A 20,210-nucleotide genomic window follows, 5' to 3' on the forward strand; every position below is an offset into this window, starting at 1 on the left:
GTCTTCTGAAACCTGCATGTCCTAAGTGGACCGAGGTAGCATTATGCAGCCATATAGATTGCTCACATTGGGCCATATGAATAAAAACTAGCAATTGCTTTTACTACCAATTTTCAAGCAAATGCTCGCTACGGTATGAATAAAACCAAGCAAATGCTTTGAAAAATGAAGCATGTGCTACCAGTAGAAGCAAGTGCTTTTAAGCAATAACCGTTTGCTTCAAAAATGAAACCATATGAATAAAGGGACCATATGAATAAAGTGTAGCACAAACCTTTTACTTGGTAGTATATGCTTCGAATTTTCAAGGTAGCCCCTGAGGTGGCTTGAGATTTGAAGCAAGTGGTCAGTATCAATCGTGATGGCTGCGTTTATGCACGTGTGCGCTGAAAAGTTGTACATGAATCGGAAGACATGTCGGCCAGGAACATATCGAACATTTTACAGATTCGACGAGGTGAACGTGGAGTGGTTAGCCACTCACTTTTTGCCGGATTCTCCAGAAACGCGGGGTGGAAGTCTGGCAAACAAGGAAAGGATGGAGACTTTTCTTCGCTATTTGTCCGATCCAGGATTCCAAGTTGGCATTGGCGAGGACAAGGGTATACATCAGTCAACGGTGTGTAAAACATTTTCGAATGTGTTAATCCATGTTGTGGCGAAAGCACAAATTTGGATTCAGTTTCCAGCAACCTTGCAGGATATAAGAGAGGCACAACAACTGTGGCAAACTGGTAATGAAATACCAGGTGCAGTCGGTGCGATAGACTGTACGCATGTTAAAATTCTGAAGCCGGGTGCACGACGGAGGCATTGAGATGAATACATAAACAGAAAAGGTTCAGCATCCATCAATGTGCAGGCGACATGTAATGCAGTTGAACGATTTACGAGTGTTGATGCTAGTTGGCTTGGGTCCGTGCATGACAGTCGGATATGGAAGAATTCCGACGTTGGTCGTACGATGATTCACTCTCACCATGGAGGCCTTCTTCTCGGAGACGAAGGATACGGGAGAGCCCCATGGTTGCTTACACCCCTACAGCGATCCAGTTCTTCCTTTCGAAAAGGCCTTCAATAGAGCTCATTCTAAGGAGAGGGTCATCATAGAACGACGCTTCGGCCAAGTGAAATGGCGCTTTCCAATTTTGAATGGGAAAGGTAGAGTTCGACTGGTGAAAGTACTAAGTGTCATTGTTGCCTGTTTTATGCTCCATAAGATTTCAAAATACTTGGATGACCAAGATGACTTCCCCGAACTGGAGAACGATGAGCCCGACACTGACAGCGACGATGATGAGGATGATGAAGATGGCGATACAACGATTCGCCAACGCGGACAGAACAGGCGACGTGCAATTGCCGAATTGCTGAATTCCGACTAGATGCAGAATATCTTATGTAAGTAGAGATCATGACAAATTAACTGTTGGAGTGATAGGCCTACTAGTATAGCCCATGATCCTGCTCTTAACCGAAAAGAGGGACAGGAAGAACCTAAGAGAGAGGACATGATTTGCTATTGGTTAAATTGAAATGTATTGTGGTTCACCTTTTCTGACAAGAGAAGCAACTGGTTCCTCTTTCGTGGGATTCTTCAGTAGCCTAGTTCGGAATAGCATGTCATAGAGCTTTTCTGATGGATTCATCAGGATAAATGCACTCAGACTCAAATATCGATATAATCCTCGTTTTATTTCAAACAGAAACAATGCAGTATTTCACTTGGAATAATTGTATAAATTCAGCATGAAGTTTCTGAACGCACGAGGTCAGAATCACTCAGTATCTGAATGTATGATTGGCGTGGTCGCTTGAATCCGTTGCAGTTGCATTCGAACCAATTTCAGCTGCTCTACAAGTACAAGCCGTTGCAATTCCTGTGTGGTCAGTTTCGCGGTCTCTTCAGTTTCTGACGAAAGCGAGGATTTCTGTTTTTTTTCAGGCTTCGGTGGGATGAGTGCATCGATGTCCATCGGCCGAGATCGTTTAGAAGCGCCAGATTTTCTCGTTGATGCAACTTGACCTTGGTCGTCGGATTCCACGGAGCCTGTTGCTGCAGTCGTTGAGGTTTTCTTCTGTGCGACACCAACTGAGAGTCCTCCTGCAAAGGAAAATATTGAGGAGGAATTAGTTTTATCATCTTCGATTTGTGTTTCAGAGAGTGTTTTGGTGATGAGAGGTCCCGGGAGAAGTCTGCCTGTGCAACCACTTGATACTTGACAGAAAAGCATGAAAGTAGTGTATGGTTTGTGGACATCATCAACACGATACCGCGGTACCACGGCAAGAGTTTTAAACTGCTGAGATTTCCCGCACACATGTTTACAATATTGTTTCTTTTCAACCAACCAAGGACAGGTTAGTCCAGAAAAGGACTGAGATATTTTGATAAATTCTGCAATTAAAATTAGGTGTGTGGTTATATTTAAGGAATTGAACCCGAGGCGGAGGGCCTTGGTTGAGTTACCAAGACACTCTCGGGTGGAGCTAAAATATAGTCCAAACCCGAGCCGACACTTAGGGTGGTTGATGCTTCCTTGACTGATTTGTGTTTGAAGCAGTGTTTTGAGCGCCTCAAACTTCTGAAGTGAGCCGAAATTCCATTGACGTGACGTGTGCATGGTTTCCACATTTTAGTGCAACCCGAGGGAACTTTGGTAGAGCATCTTGGTTGCGTGTCCAAAACACTCCGCTCTCAGAACGAGGCTTATGCATTTTCCATTTAAAAGTTGACTTTACGGTACCAAGGTATTTTAGAATGTTCAATATAATAATTTTGATGTTTTGATTTATATCTGAGATATTTTGTGAAGGAAATGTGTAACATGCTATTGCGAGAGACGTATCAGTCTATAAATAAGAGTAAAGTATTTAAAATTATGGTCTTGTCATTCTTGGCTTCAGAACAGCTACAAATATCTTTGTGAATGATAACAGCAGAGACGCGCGATTTTTTACCGCCAATCAAGACCAGTGATATAAGATATCAAAACGTCGGTGATGAACAGCTTACCTTTAACACGTGTGAAGGATGGGTTTGCTTCCGCATCAAACAACTTCAACAGCAAATTTTCCCAATCCTTCAGGCGAATGGGCTTGTTGCCCGTCTTTAGGACGTCAGTCTTCGACTTGACGTCAGTCTTCATATTATTTATCTTCTTTCCGATCTGTACCGCAGTGAAAACAAGGCCAGTTTCCTCCTTTATTTGGTTGAAAATATTCTGTATGCCTTCTGCCTTCCGCTCCTTGGTTTTTGGAAGTTGTGATTTGCTAAGAACCACCGGGTTGGCCTCCAACATCCGAACGAATTACATTTGCTTACAGGTACTAGTATCAACGGATCCGCCATCTCCAGAATCTGAATCGGACATCTTTTTCGTTTGACGATTTCTCTCTACACTTGGCCTTCTTGTACTGAATAAACGGACCGAGAGGGTCAATAACCACCCCAACAATTCAGTTACAATGGTCATCCCGCATGATTTTTAATCCTACTATAGAAATCGCCGCGGAGAAGCGATTGCATAACCGATTACGACAGTGATCACGTCATGCGAAATGTGACACAGACGAATGACCTTCAAGCAAGTGCTTCTGGTCTTCAAGCAAAGCATTTGCAGCAAAAGGTCGCGTTTTTTCATACGGAAACAAGCATTACCTTATACTTCAAGCAAGTGCTGCTTCTACTTTTAAGCATTACCTAGGAAGCATTTGCTTTTTTTTATTCATATGGCCCATTGACTTTCATACGCATTGTATTATCCATCTTCTCTTAAGCAGAAGAACGCCATAACAGAGGACCTTCCGGATTATGCCTAAGATGATCTTAAATGTCATTTCCACTGTCTAATCAAAAACTTTACCCTGGGATCCCTGCATCCTATGCAACAGCAAGTAACAAAGCAATAATCCAATTTCTAATTGAATTACATTACATGTATTCCAACTTAAAAATTACATAATTTTCATCACTCGGATATACAATAAACATTAAAAGTACAGTACAAGTACTTGTAGTTTCCATTACCTTCCTACCAAATTCCTACTAAAAACTAATTTTCCCATTCATCAATAAATTTCTTACATATCAAAAACAACCGCCCTATGTTTTTTTAAAAACATTTCTTGTTAACACAGTTCTCACAGATTAGTAAGCAATTGCACGTTTTCTATTGAGACCAAGTCCATCACAACACCAGACACAGTTAGTCCATCTCTACGTCTATGGCAAGCGGAGTGTCCAGTAATTAAAAAAACCTAGATTTAATCAAAAAACCTGGTTTTTTACCTAATAAACTAAGTTTATTTGGAAAAAATATAGGTTTTTTTAAAACAACCTTGTTTATTAGCTAATAAACCGAGTTTCTTTAATAAGACCAAGTTTTTTACCTTATAAACCTTGTTTCTATCCACAAATGTCAAGTTTAACAAATAAACTTGGTTTTATTCCCTAAAATATAAGCTTTTCATCCAGTGGTAATAAACTTAGTTTTATAGCAAAGAATCTTGGTTTATTAACAATAACTGGACAAATGGCCAATAAACCTACCTTTTTACGTAAAAATCTTGGTTTTATACAAAACAACTTAGTTTTTTGCAATAAAACCTGGTTTTATTGTAAAAATGTAGGTTGTTTTGAATAACTGGACAAACGGCGTGCAAAAACCTACTTTCTATCGAGAAACTTGTATTTTCTACCTCGCCCCATGTACACAAATCTGCGATGTTATCGGGACGAGGATGGGCAACCTCGGCACCACGTGGTAATGCTGCACTGCACTGCACTCTGTAAACTAGTTAGTGAGACGCTAACCTCATCCCAGATAACTCAATGTAGGTAGGATCGAGGTTTAAAAATGTAAGTTTTCTAATAAACCAGTTTTTTTTTTAAAAACTAGGTTTATTAGTAATAAACTTAGTTTTTTTAAATAAACTAGGTTGTTTTGGTAATAAACCTTGTTTTATTGAATAAATGGACATTTCTGTACAGAAACTTACATTTTATACGATTATGTGGTAAAAAACCAAGTTTTTTAGGTAATAAACCAGGTTTTTTAGCATAAAATGTTAGTTTCTGTTAAAAAACCTACTTTATTAGAAAGTAAAAAAACTTGGTTTTATTAAAGAAACTCGGTTTATTAGCTAATAAACAAGGTTGTTTTAAAAAAACCTATATTTTTTCCAAATAAACTTAGTTTATTAGGTAAAAAACCAGGTTTTAAAAAATAAATCTAGGTTTATTTAATAACTGGACACTCCGCTTGCCATATACGTCCACATAGGATTCCAGATGTTTTATCTAAAGTTCTCACAGATTAGTCAGCTAGTGCAGGTTTTCTATCGAGACCACGTCGATCCCAACACAGGCACATTTACTCCAATTCTACTTCCATTTCATCGTCACCAACATCCATAAACTCCAGTCCCGGTTCCTCCTCCCCATCCAGTTGCTGATGTGGCCATTCCTCAACAGGGGCAGCTCTGAAAGCCAGTTCGAATCATTTTTCAACAGCCTCTCGAAGTACGTCATCCCATGCCTCGCTGATGATGTCAAGTACGTCACGCATACCGATACGTTCACAACTCCCTTCCTCGTCGGTGTTCTGTCTCTTCCACGACTTCCACCCTTTCCTCAGGTTGTTCTTAAATGCCTTCATCACGGTGAGATCCAGGGGTTGCACAAGGGATGTGCAGCCTGCATGGATAAAATCAAGCATCCCTCCCATCTGTGTAACTGCCATGCCGAAGTTTTCTGTACGATGTACACAATACTGGTAAACGATGAGAAGAAAAAGATCTGCATTATCTGTGGTCAGGTAAGGATAGAAGACTTCGTCTAACCAGTGACGAGCTGTCTCTTCTTTCATCTAACCTGTGGTTGATGACGTAACGACCACGTTGGCCGGCAGTTCCTCTTCCTGCAGCGCGGCCAGCTGACGGACGAAACCTTTCCGTGGAATCGTAACGTGTGCGGGTTATTTTCCTCCTGTCGAAGTGATGACCAGAGTGACTGTGAAGCCCAATTTCGTATTTGACCTGGATGTGCGAACATTAATCGAACTTGTCCCTCTGTCGTTAGCTGTGAACATCGGGCGAAACTCGAAAAGTGAAAACGTCGGGTCAATGTTGAAGAGAAACCTCATGGCACGATCAAACTGCTCAAACAACCGATCAAACTGCTTGAAGTTCTGCCAAAATTCATCGCTTTAACGTCTGCACAGGAATCCTGTGGTGGTCCGCAAACTCTTTCATGGTGGCCACGGTTATGTTCAACAGGGCTTGTTCTAGGTCAGTCCAGTGGCGAATCTTCTCAGACACAGAGTAACTTCTTCGCCTTTTTGGTATTGCATCTTCTCCGTCCATTGTGACTTAGAGTACGTCTCTAGTGAGAGTGGTCAACGGCCCTCGGTTAAATAGGCTTACGGACAGACAAAACAAGCCACGTAAAAATCTTAGTTTCGTAATGCCAACACACGGTTTTGCAGGGCATGTCTCAAAAACAACGTAGGGGATTTCTCCTCAATTCATTTAAGCGGGTTAATTTAATTTTGCCAATTTCTTATCAACAGGCAAGGACATTCCGAATAAAAAACACACAATCTTATTGAAAAAAATTCGTTCAGCGATGCTTTTAAATGATGTGTGCTGACCTGGAGAAAACGCGTGGAGAAGTTTTTGCGACAACCTGTATGAACGGTCTACACCCATTTCGCCTATTACCCATTTCGCCTACCCCCAATTCGCCTACCCTCATTTCGCCTACACCCATTTCGCCTATTCACCATTTCGCCTACACCCACTTCGCCTATTCCCCATTTCGCCTACTCACCATTACGCCTACTCACCATTACGCCTACTCACCATTTCGCCTACTAAAAAGGAAAAGAGTGGTGTGCGCTGGACATTTGAACAATTTTACGAATTGTTGAGCTTGGTTTTTTTCCTTCATATTATAGCATATTTCCCAGTTAAACTTTACCATACTTTATCATTCCAACCCGGCCTCTTGAGACAAGACCACCATTGATTTTTTTAAGCCTTTTTGCAGTTAAATTTTGACCGCCTCGCATCAAATAATGCTTCGGGTTGTGAATCTGAAATTTGGATATGACATTCCAGACAGTCAGGCGAGTAAATGGTGAAATTTTATTAAAACTGGTGGTTGTCCACGAATTTTTTTTTCTTCAAATTGGACAAATTTGAGAGACCATGATATTTCCACTGTTTTCAGCCAAATCTCAAAACACACCCCTTACTTCACTTAATTGGGGGGGTGCGGGGGGAGGGAAGGTCACTCTTCAACATGTAGATATTGATGTGTTCGGGGTTATAAAGGCGAGGGGGGGGCTTTTCATCATTTCAATTATGAATATTTGCAAGTGAAGAACCCAAGAGTCTTGGCCTGTTTTTTTACATCTTGGTACAACCAAGCGCTGCCCTACAGGATATCTTCATTGTGGAGCTTGGCTTTACAAATGGTCATTACAGGGTCGTGATCAAGAAAGAAAACAAATTAAGTATGATCTATCTCAAGTTTATTATTTGGTCCAACGCTCAAACAGTCTACACACAGGTCCATCCCGGACACAATATCTTGTTCATATATGCCTAACAGCTTCGACGTAACCCATGCTCTTTCGTTGGCAGTTACATTTATAAAACTTCAATTTATAAGATTTATTAGATCGCACATGTGATAATAATGAAAAACTTAGATACATGTACAAGTGTACCGACACTTTTCACTTTATGAAACACTGGTTCAATGCTCAGTCTACACACAGGTCCATGACACAATGTCTTGTTCATATGATATGCTGTTCATATGATATGCCTAACAGCATCGACGTAACCCATGATGTCTCGTTGCCGGTTTTCTGTAGGCAAAATGGGTAATAGGCGAAATGGTGAATAGGCGAAATGGGTGTAGGCGAAATGGTGAGTAGGCGAAATGGGTAAATTTTGTAGGCGAAATGGGTGTAGGCGAAATGGGGATGAACCGTATGAACCGACCTGAGTTGAGTGACACTGACCACACGACTAGGCCCTCTCGTCCGGAGTGGTGCAAATACACTGAGGCTCAGCGATTAATCATCGGTGGCCAATAGAATCAAACGACTCCCATGTGCCTATTACGGGGGCGGCGCATAAAGTGCCCGCCTTGAATATCTTGAAGGTGTGTTAGAGAAAAGAATTTAGAGTATATCTGTGAAGATGAAATAGTGTCAAAATTGTTATATTAAATCATCTTTTCACAAGGTTTTTTGTAAGCATATGTTTTTGAAATATTTTGACACCATGGCAACACTTTGAATACTTCAATATGTGTTCATATTGAGTACTTAATAAAGCATTAAACTAACTGAGGGTAAGCACTTTGTCCTACCATCACGTGTAGCGTTTTAGCCAATAAATTACTTTAGCAAATACCCATCCGTCAGCAACTTGTCGCACTTGTCAAGCAGGTGCTTTTGAGAGCATAAAAGGACATTGATTCTATTTGGTGCAAGTGTCAGGGAAAAGCATGTTCAGCCCTTTGAAGTTTTTAAAGATTTTTTGAAACCCCCCTCCCAATACCGCTATTAAATTACTTCATTCGCCAAAAGTCACGCTTTGTCTACCGTAATTGATTTCCCAAAGATGTGCACCCCCTCAGGCCCACACCAGCCAACACTCCTGTTATGGCTCAACTTGGGTAAGATGTGTAGACAATGGTGTCGAGACGCTTTTTACGCTTAGTGCTCGCTGAAATCTACTCAAACCGATATAAATAAATTCTGTAATGGTGGTGTAACTCATGCCTGGTGACATCATGAATTTCAGGGTTTAAGGAATTGATACTATTGAATTGGAGGTACTGGTTGTCTCACATATACCGCTCCGGTGGAGCTAGAATTCAGGCCAAAACAGAGGAGGAGCCAAGGATTTGGCCAACATTTTTGCTCTACCCGAGCGGTTTTGGCTGGACAATCAATACCGACAGTTAAGTATCAATTTCTATTCTCAAACATCTCAAATAAAACAACGAATTAAATTTGATTTTAAGTGCCTTTTGACTGCTTCCATATTTTGCACCAACCCAAGCGGTTATGGTTGCCTAAACTGCGGTTCTTTATAAATCTAGATGTTTTAGAATGTTTAACTGCATCGCGTAAAAAAGTGATATCGAGAGGTGGAGTGTACTGAAAACCCCCAAAGGAGGGCTTCTTTTCACATGGCCTTAGTGTCAAAATAATTTAGGTATCCAAAATATTGTTTTAAAGACCCCAGTGTGCCATTGTATAAACACAAACAGTTGGACTTCCAGTAAACCACGATTACCCATAACCTCTAGACATGGAAGAGGAAGCCCTTGGCATAGCGGGTGCTAGATATTGGAATTATACAACAATTTAAGCCCATTTCTACAAAGGGTATTGGCTAAGTGTATATTTTCAAGACTTAAATACTCGAGTTTCGTACGCTTAACGCCCACTGCAGTATTAAAGCTGAACTGCATGCACAAAACCAGAGCACCCCATGCGCAATAGTAAGAATTCAAGTGACCGAAAGGCCCTTCTGACGGCCTGAAACATGATAGACCTCCAATGCTTTGATGCGCTTGATTTCATAAACCAGCAAGCCGTGGGACGATGTGGACCTTCGCCGAGAATTCTGGAGGAAAAAAATAAAAAGGTCCTCTCATCGGGACTCGAACTCGAGACCTCTCGTTTTATTTGCCAACACTCTTATCCTAAAGGCCACTGGGCTGCTTGAAATGCCTGTCGTTTTATACGCCTTTATAGAATGTGCAAACATTTGTGTGTAATCTTTGTTCAACATCTTTGAGCGGCTTCCAGTGGGCAACTGCAGGAAGAGTCATTTTTTCTTTGCTGTGCGTGATTATGTATGCGGAGTCTACGTTTTCTCTTAGCAATGTTCACCTTTGTCTTGGTATCTTCTTCTATTACATGTACTTGAGAAAATTTGTGGTTCATCGCTCAACAATAAAGCACAAGATATATTTGCTGCCAGCAGTTCACAAGAAAGCCCCCCTAGCTCAGACGGTTAGAGCGTTCGTATTCTGAGCCTGAGTTCCCGGGTCCGAATCCCTGGAGAAGATTTTGATTTTTTTTCTCTTCCATAATTCTCCGAGACTGTCCGCATCGTCCTGTGGCTTGCTGGTTTGTGAAATCAAGCGCATGGAAGCATTTGAGGTCTATGATGTTTCAGTACAGGCCGTATTCAGAAGGACCTTTCGATCGTTTGCATTTCTTACTATTGCAGCATGGCACGCTCTGATTTTGTGCATGCAGTTCAGCTTTAAGTCAGTGTTTGTACGTATACATAGTGGTAGGTCAACGACGGGAGTAAGTTTCTTTCATGATTGACCAGCAGCGCCAAAGGCATCTGGCTGGATGTTAGAAGTGAGAAACCAGAGTCAATTAAAAACACTAGCAACGCTATGCATAACGCATTATTTACAATGATTGAGGACTTTCGGACCAGGTCGAACCGACTGAAATGCCCAAATTCCTGTCAATGCAATGCTGTGGTCGATGACGATAACGTTTTATCGTATCGATGATGATAAAAGTTATTTTACAAAGGTTGATAATCAGAGAACAAGGTGCGTCTTTAAAAGTCACTCGCTCTTATCTCAAGGAAAAGGCTGACGCGTTTATAATGTGTTGATAAGCAATAAAAGCAGAACATCCCGGGAAGTCACATACGTTTGGTATTTCGATGTTTCGCTGTGCAAAACAGCTCAACTCTTTTTTGTGAAATTTTAAATGACCTTTTTAATTCTGGTTTTGAGACTAATGCGGCAGTCAGTCCATATCTTGCTATAAACATCCGTGAAAAAAAGACACTTCATAAATATGATGATTTTTAAAAAAAGAGCTGTATTTTCGAATTACAATTTCCAGGCGCGCTTTAACAGACATTTTCCTGAGACAACCTGTGGAGACAGCCTAGCGATGAAAGAAAGTGTCCCATCCATCAGATAGGGTAGGCTTATAATAGTCATACATTTTCCTCGTATCAAATTTGAATAGAATGCATGCATCAGTGCATATTGTTATATGTTTATGGTGCCACTTGGGCTGACGTTGACAATCAAGTGACGAATACTGCACCTGTCGTTCCCACTCGTGGAGAATACCAAACTCAATGTTATATTTGTAGTGACTGATATCAAGACCTGCTTTAGATTGCTACAAATATCAAAATCAAATAATTACATAATTTTATAATTATCATGATATTGAACCACAACAGGGGTAATGGGTTGTCACATGTAAGCAACCCTGCTGCGAGAGGTTGATACCCAGATTTTCGTCCAGACCTCAGTTATACGGGGAGGCTTTGGGACGTGCATATTGTTTTTAACAATGAAGAACGTGCCTTGCATTCATTCATTAAAATGTACTACAGATGTATATAGTGCCTTTGGGAACAACCCCTTTCTAACATTCGAATAGGACTGGGTGTGTCAAAAGCGGTTTAAGACGATGTTAGTCAGACGGAATCGGGTCACTGAACCAGTCATTGACCTGAGGACTATTCAACTATTTCTGTATAAAATTCTAATATCATTTTACAGGGTTAGCCAAAAAAATGCAACCAATGAAAACGTCAAAAATTATCTATCACTTAAGTCTCAACTCCAGCTTTTTGCACATTACATGTATCTTTAGTCATTGCATGACCTTCATGCGGCAAAGTTTGAAGCCTGGAGGTCAAACAGCGTTTGTGGTATGCGATTTTAAAGAAAATGGTCGACATTTCCAATACAATGAATTCAAGCGCAATCACAAACTAATGACATTATGCGCCCGATTCGTTTGCCTGTATTTAAATCGTTCGGGTTATCCTATGCAAAATATATATTAATAGGAAGACAACCCCAATCAATAGAAAACCGGAGGGAACTTTCTACTGAGTAAAGCACTGCTATAGAAATTATGTATGTAGTGTTAGCCTGTCGTATTTGTGTAATATACTAATAATTATTCTCTTTGCTCGTGATAGTTGTGCAAATAAATAATCGCACTTGTAATTTATGACTTTGAAAGATCCATATTCTTCTTCTTCTACGTACGAAATGGATTTACCGTTCATTTGAACATTCTTCAATTCGCCCAGGAGATAGCATAATTGAACACTAAATTAAGTTTGAATTGACTAGTGACCACTAGCAGTTTTGTCGTATAACATTCAGCTCTTTGCAAGGGCTGCCTAAACGAAGAACGAAGTACCGACGACTTTTCTTTAAAATTCCCCCAATACCGCGTTCCATAAGGGCCTGTCGTCTCATCAAGTCCTGTGCTGGCGTCTTCTATACTGAGATGACCGGCCTTTCTTGATCGTAGGGGTAGCGGAATCTCCTTATTCTCTCACATGTGTGGGTGTACAAACAATGCCCTCAAACAAACCCATCAGTATAAACAGACGATAGGCCCATAGTCAGACAGATTGGGTCAAAGAAATCTTTGACAATACTCACTTCTTCGATTGAATGGGTGATATGACTAAAGACAAGGAAATGCTTTTTCTTACATTTTCTACAGAAACGCCTTATGTAAATGTACATTTAGATTAAAGTCTTTACTCATGTAACCCAATTTACATGCATTTACGTTCACTATTTCAACAATGTTAGGCTACTTGCATGCAAAATCAACTTCTAACTGGGGTGTGTCAGAGAATTCGCCCTGTGAACTTGTAGGGTGTTGGTTATAAATATATACACAGTGTGTATAGCGCAATTACATTTTTTTATACATTGAAGGACTATTGCTACTCCTATCAGTTTGTCTACATTGAATCCTAAGAAAATATTTATTTTGCGGACAGACATTTGTGGTTCCCATATTAATTCTTTTTTGACATGAAGGCTGCAGTTGAACCTTTTGTCAGTCCCATCATTTGAAGAAAAAAATGTATATATTTGAACTTTTCATCTTTAACTTCTGTCCAATTTGGATCTAAGATCACAGCACAAACATTCTAAACTTCGTAAAAGGGGCCTAAATCCCTAAGAAGCAACCTCAAGTCCTGTTGGAACTGAAAACACTCTAATCAAATTTAGATTACAGAACAATTACAACTTGAAATAAGACTCCAAAACTCATACAATCAGTGGTATGGTATGGGCTCAGCCCCCCCCCCCCCCCCGCCGCTTAGCCCTCCTTTGACGAAAGACAAATACGTTACAGGACATGTTAACCTCAGTTCAAGGGATAGACCTTTGTGACACCTGATGGCTTGTTGCCAAACCCCAAATTTGTAGAATACGATTCAGTTAGACCTCCTTGTTGATAAAGATATCACTGGCGAAGCATTCACACAAAAACACAATTTACTCGCCTTTAAATGTTGAAAATCCAATCAAAAATAATAACTAGATCCAGCGGAATACGGCAAGAAATTTTAGATTGTATACATATCTGTCCAAACGTAGACAACGACGTAAAAGACCATCAAAACTTACCAAACAATCGGATTATCCGTACTGCCTGGAAAATGATCCTGTGGTAAATATCCCTTTCAATACTTCCCGACTATCATGACTATAACATCCAAACTACACTTATTTTGTACTGGGGTGCCAGGCTTATGAACTGCGCTCTAGGTCTGTTCTGGCGCTTTCACACGGACACAATGCCTCAAACAAAATTAGGCCTAGTTGTTAAAATATGTTGAGAGTGCTTCAAGTATGAGTATATGGGAAAGGCCTCTTCAAGCGTAAACAGGCGGCGCAGTAAATACTGTGTAAATACGATGTACAGAATTATTATGGTCACATTTTTGAAGTGTTCAGATTTAATAGTAAGCCTATCTTGAGGTTACTACGATGCTTCTCGTCATGCCTATTCTGGGCCGCTTTCCCATTTCAATATTGCGTTATATGTAAGTGATGATGATAGTTACAAATGATAATAATGATAACCATTTTCCTAATACCCAAATAAAATACACAAATAAAATACACAAATAAAATACAAATAAAATACAGTGCAGTGTACACAAATGAAATACAGTGCAGTGAGTTACTATGAATAAAAAAAAGAACTTACATAAACAAAAATGTACTGTATTTATTTAATGAATGTCTCGGCAACGTGTTATGGTGTAAAGTTTCGTCCGTGGACTTCAAAATCTTCTTCTCAGCGAATTGGTGAAGATAATCAGTACGACCTCTGAAAAAAATATCGGTACTCTTCCTGTGTCACAAGCAGCAAGGTTTATGGATATTCACTTTAGTGGGTTGGTCTCCGGGCCGAGATACACATTTGCTTAGAAAATATTTCAGAGATCGGAAATAAAGATAATACTAAATTGTCGGAGAGGCGGAATTTATCCAGGAAGCATGGAAAACCCCATGTCTGTGTAATCACGCGCGTGTATGAATACAGTATAGTACGCCCGCACGTATGAATACATAGCTATCGCAGTTACACTTCTGTCCAGGGCCAAATATTCGGAGCCAATCAGATTGCTGGGTTAGGGTTAGACATATATTAGTGTATATCATACATGCAATACCCGTCCGACGATTTGGCATGCGACGGACCTCTTACGCCCCTATAGTATAGTACTAAAACTAAAAATGTGTATCTCTGCCTGGTGTAAAAATCCAACACCCTCCACCAGCCTACCTCTCTGGCTGGGCACCACCTCCACAGCTAGGAACCTCTCTGACCAGGAACCACACGTGACTGGTAGTATCACTTCCAACCGTTTGAAGAAATGGCGGTGCTGTTGGTTGATATGTTGGCGTGCAGTAGTAGCTCAGCTCATGCTCCGCGTGCGGGTGTAAAAGAAATGCTGGTCCCCATGAATCTAAGTCCAGTCTAGAATTCCTTTGTGAGGAATATTAGTTCTTGTGGGAAAAGGGAGATATATTGTTCCGCTGTGATAGAATCAAATGCCCTCCCTTTCCTGATGCCCGCCTGTATTGTTCTTCTTCGGATGAAGGGTCTTGGCCTCTTTAGAGTCCTATTGAATGGTGCCGGTGTTCTATTGTTGAGGGCATATCAGGGGGCATCTGATTCTATTACACCGGCACCTTTAAATCATATGTTGGGTTTCTTTGTTATAGAATATAATAGGGCCTACATGCAGCATAGCACCTTTCCTTATTGCCCTGCCCTTACTTAGAGTAAATTATACTATACACCTACAGGGCCAGGGGCGTAGCTAGCTTTTTGGTCTGGCGGGGGGGGGGGGGGCAAAAGGCTCTCTGGGGGACAAAATGACCCTTTATGAAATCTTTTGGCCAAAAACACATATTTTGGTGACCTCGGGGGAGGGGGCATTTGCCCCCCCCCCCCCCCTCTGCTACCTACGCCCCTGCTTTCCCGGGCCTGCTATATACTAGTCTCGTTACTCTAAGCCTCCTCTAAGCCCTGCCCGAAACCATCACTATTGTATTAGGTATAGGCTATAGATCACTCTGAAACACTAATTACTTGAGAAGTGTTCTGAGCACATTAATATTGGGTTTGCTGCCCGATGTCCAGCTTGTTCCAGGCTTCTGTCTAGGAGTAAGGAGATAGCGACACCCCCCAGATCGAGCCAATGACTGTAGAGCACATCCTGGGAAGATGCCCAACGCTTGCAGCGTTGAGGAGGGAGACTTGACCGGCTGACGAACACCAACTCCGCTTCTGATTACTAGTAAGTCTGGAGAGTCTGTTAGATGGAAATGAACACAAAGAAGAAGAATTTCCAGGCTGAAGGGTCCAAGTAATGGAATGACCACACGATTTAGTTTTAAAGATGCATTTAGTAATCAATCAATAGACATCATTTGAATTACAACAATTTTGTTCAGTGGACACATTCGCATATCTATTAATAAAAACCTCCTGATGAGAATTGAACATTTTACACTGTGACTACAATCAATGAATACCACTCTTGACTTTTTAAGTAAAATTACTATAAAGTTATTATACCCCCCGCCAACGAGTTGGTGGGGGTATACTGTTTTGCACTCGTCCGTGCGTGCGTCCGTGCGTGCGGACGTCGGGCCGTCGGTCCGTCCGTCCGTGCGTCCGTCCGTCTGTCCGGAGTGATTGAATGAAAACCACTGCATGGAACAAATATGTTTTTATTGTGGAAACTCACCATGAGTGGGAGGTCGCATGGTATGGTATTCAATGTCGTCACGCATCCAATATGGCTTCAAGGGCTGCCATCTTGATTTTTGTGGCGACGCCCATTTTCATTTCCGCTCATTTAAAAGAGAACCAGGGCACCCATTCATCTCATATTTCTAGGGAAGGTTCGTACCAGGTTGCCGATGGTTGGTATTGAAAATGGTCGTCGCCACTTATCCAATATGGCCGCCAGGGGCAGCCATCTTGATTTTCGTTTCCGCTCATTTAAAAGAGAACCAGTGCGCCGATTGATCCGATATTTCTAGGGAAGGTTCGTACCAGGTTGCCGATGGTTGGTATTGAAAATGGTCGTCGCCACTTATCCAATATGGCCGCCAGGGGCAGCCATCTTGATTTTCGTTTCTGCTTATTTAAAAGAGAACCAGTGCGCCCATTGATCCGATATTTCTAGGGAAGGTTCGTACCAGGTTGCCGATGGTTGGTATTGAAAATGGTCGTCGCCACTTATCCAATATGGCCGCCAGGGGCAGCCATCTTGATTTTCGTTTCCGCTCATTTAAAAGAGAACCAGTGCGCCGATTGATCCGATATTTCTAGGGAAGGTTCGTACCAGGTTGCCGATGCTCCGTATTCATCAAATATGGCCGCCAGGGGCAGCCATCTTGATTTTCGTCTCCACTTAGTCACAAGTCACAAGTGTGATCTCCGAGTCATCGCAGTTGTGCACCATCAAAAACATTTGTTGTCTGTGCACCTCTTCACGGACAAATGGCCACACATAAACGGACAGACAAACAGCACTGATTTCTCTTTATATACCGTAACCAGGTAAGATCTTCAAAACCATTTGCTGCCAACCAGAATGCAACTCAACTGGTGAATGAAAACAGTGCCAACAACAAAATGCTTCATAAAAATGTACGCTCCATGGCTAAATAAAAGCAGCCAAAAGAATTTATTCAAACAATGGCGAATGGTATCATGCCCATCCAGGGCCCTGTATTTTGCAAAAAACTTTTGTGTTTAACAAAATAAAATACCAAAAATATATAAGCGAGCCTTGTAGATTTTTGGTCATACTAATATCAATCCACTCTCTGTACTCATTCACAACCTTTGCTTGCAAAAACTCTCGCCCATGAAAAAAATCACCTCTAGCCTCAAAAACATCTTTTCACCTAGCCACGACCACTGCTATACTCCCACGGCGGGGGTATCATGAGTGATTGCTCGCAATCACTGTATTTCAAGTTACCACAATCCACCCAATATTGAATATTTTAAAGAAGTTTCTTCCAAACTGATCAATAACCCAATCTGTTCAATATTGGGCAAACTGTGTTAATTACAGAACATTTCATAGCCATTTCACTTGAAATGGTCGAGAGCAGGTTACCTCCACAGCCAGGCACCACCAAGTGAAAAAAGCATTGTATGTGTCCCTGGCCTTATACATTTGATTACTTGAACAAATAAAACTTTGAGTCTGTTCAATATTTGGTAAACTGTGTTAATAACAGAACATTTCATAGTCTTTTCTCTTGAAATGGTCGAGAGCAGGTTACCTCCACAGCCAGGCACCACCAAGTGAAAAAAGCTAAGATGGCCTTGAGGGGGAACCGAATTTGTCTGTGGTGCTCAGGTCGAGCGAAATCTGCAAGTGAGAGGAGAATAATGAAAAGTTGTTTAGCCTGATAGAATCACTTGGCATCTGGTTGTTCTGAGCTTGAAACTGATACAGTTGGACCCAATATTCGATATCTTTTTCTATTGAAGAAGCTCAAGTGACTTAATCTTGACATTGGTAGGAAGACATGCCCTCATTTTCATGAGATCTTACCTTGTAATTAGAGTAAGCCCCCTTGTCATAGAGCTTTATGTAATGTGGCCAACTATGGAATGCACCAAGATCATCCTTCTTATGTTTCTTCTCTTCCGTGTCTTTTTCTTTCTCTACAAAGGAATTGAACACATGTAAAAATTATTCCAGCTTTGCTGTTGCTCCTAAAAGATTAAAGTCTCATATTGGGGTAAAACTATTCCCAATAGGAGGAACGGGCAGATGTTCAGTGAACCAACACCACAGAAAAGCTGTGATGTTCAGGACAGGCCGCCATCGACTTCATTTCAGCACCCTAAACCCTAGTCCTATCTTTGGAACATTCGCATTCAGGTGGCCAATCGTTGCATGTAGATTGCAGGGGCGTAGGCTGGGGGGGGGGTTCGAATGATCCGCTCAGGAGATGCAAAAATACATTCTTACTGCGTTTTGAAACACCATGATTAGATCAACATGGGCCTTTGTATTATAGAGCGACTTAAGGGTTTGCTATAGGCACCGCCATTTTGGCTAGAGCTTGAAATCTTGGAGCAATTAGAACTCGTTCAAAATGAAGTGAATTCAAATTTCAAGGATGGTAATGGTATGCAGTTCTTTGTTTTCCAGGGAACTGCATACCAGCCTTGAAATTGGGATTAACTGCATTTTGAATGAGTTCTAGTTGCTCCAAGATTTTAAGCTCTAGCCAAAATGGTGGTGCCTATAGCAAACCCTTAATACGGTCCTACATCTGTCTATTACTGGTAGTGCCAAACTGCCAGAGTTTGGTCTCCATTTCGCGGGGCTTTGCGCCGAACTCGTATTTTTGCGACTTTGTCGCTCAAGAAAGGGGCGAACGAACCCCCCCCCCCCCCCCCCCCCCCGCTGCAACATCACGCTATACGCTATACGCGCTATGCCCCTGGATTGTACTGCGCTTGGCAGCCTGGGAAACACCAAACAAACCATTCGACAGTATAAATGAGATCCCATTTTGTGGTAAACAAATAAACAAGCATTGAATTGTCAGTATCATCATCATCATCTGCCGGGTTGGGCATAGTCTTGCGCGTTGTGAACCATGTTGTTGTTTGCCCATGAGTAGACGGTGCGGAGAGATAAAATCTTGGGTGCGATGATAAAAAAGTTTTGGTTAAAAAAGTCTTGATTAAAAAAGGCGTGCTTGTTGTCTACTGATGGGAGGCTAGGAGCACTCGGCAGGAACTCCTCGGCAGTCTCAGCTGATCTTGTTGCTTCTGGAAGCTGGTTCCAGGTTCGGACTGCTCGGTGACAAGTTGGTCTCTTGTGCTGCAGTATAATTATAGGCAATCAGCTTCCCGTATTTAAAAGTATGCAATCAAATCAGTATTGACCCCTTCTGTTCTGTCAGGATTTCCTTTTTTGGAGACGCCCTGTGCTGTGCCTGTGGCCTGTATTTCATGATTTACGTTACAGTACATAGTATGACTGTCTATGTCTATGAGGCATCCACCTTACTACTATCACTATGCCATGATTGGGCACTGCCACTGCATTTCAGGCATTAGCTACGCGAAATACGGATACGATATTAAGTTAATATTTTCCTCAACTTCAATGCGCCTGCGTTACCGGAAGTGATCAAAACGGAAACGGAATAGATCCAAATGGAGCATGCGCATCCGTGGTGCCTGGTCAGAGAGGTTCCTAGCTGTGGAGGTGGTGCCAGCCAGAGAGGTAGACTGGCGAACCCTGATCTAAAAATCCACCTTAGTTTGTTGTCAGCCGGGTTGGTAACCATGTTGGTCAGTTTCCGTTGCAACACAGCCTGTGGGTCCCCCCCCCCCCGTAACTAGGTCATCGCCTACGTCACTGGATTGTTTGGAATGTGAGTTGTTGGTTGTATGATGTCAATTCAATTGTTGTGTACGCGTCTTTGCGTTGGGTATGTAGGCATTTGGCAGAACCAACCAAGGGAGCGTCCCTGATTGCTGAAATGAAGGAACAAAGTAAAATGGCCACGGCTACGGCTAACAAGACGACTTACATTTGCCGGTAAAACTTCTTCCCGAAATTCGGAGTCCAGAGTATATTCCAACTGACCATGCCAAGACCCAAGTCATCAAGCCTATCGTCACTATTGAAACACTGGTTCAGGAGATTTCTGGTGAGAGAGATCTTCTGCAGTCTATTGGTGTATGTCCATGCTGATGAGCAAGTAATACGGTCTCGAATATACAAGATTAAAGACGTCAAAGTTCATCTTACTTCCATTCAAGATTATTCCAAGTTAGCAG

At 41.6% G+C, this 20,210-nt stretch overlaps 1 protein-coding gene across 6 annotated transcripts in view; it reads right to left on the reverse strand.

The window, feature by feature from the left end:
* The window catches only part of LOC135496244 (PH domain leucine-rich repeat protein phosphatase 1-like), a 111,437-nt gene extending 97,088 nt beyond the window's left edge, over nucleotides 1-14,349 (reverse strand). For 5 of the 6 annotated variants that reach the window (XM_064785441.1, XM_064785442.1, XM_064785440.1 and 2 more), the window contains exon 1: nucleotides 13,481-13,649. The gene's annotated coding sequence lies outside the window, so the exon portion shown is untranslated. Of the gene's footprint in view, nucleotides 1-13,480; nucleotides 13,650-14,066 lie in introns of those variants that run through there. The other variant, XM_064785439.1, reaches the window with a different exon arrangement.
* Between the last annotated feature and the right edge of the window lie 5,861 nt (nucleotides 14,350-20,210).

This window comes from Lineus longissimus, chromosome 11 (assembly GCF_910592395.1).
Source record: "Lineus longissimus chromosome 11, tnLinLong1.2, whole genome shotgun sequence".
In the NCBI taxonomy this organism is placed as follows: Eukaryota; Metazoa; Nemertea; class Pilidiophora; order Heteronemertea; family Lineidae; genus Lineus; species Lineus longissimus.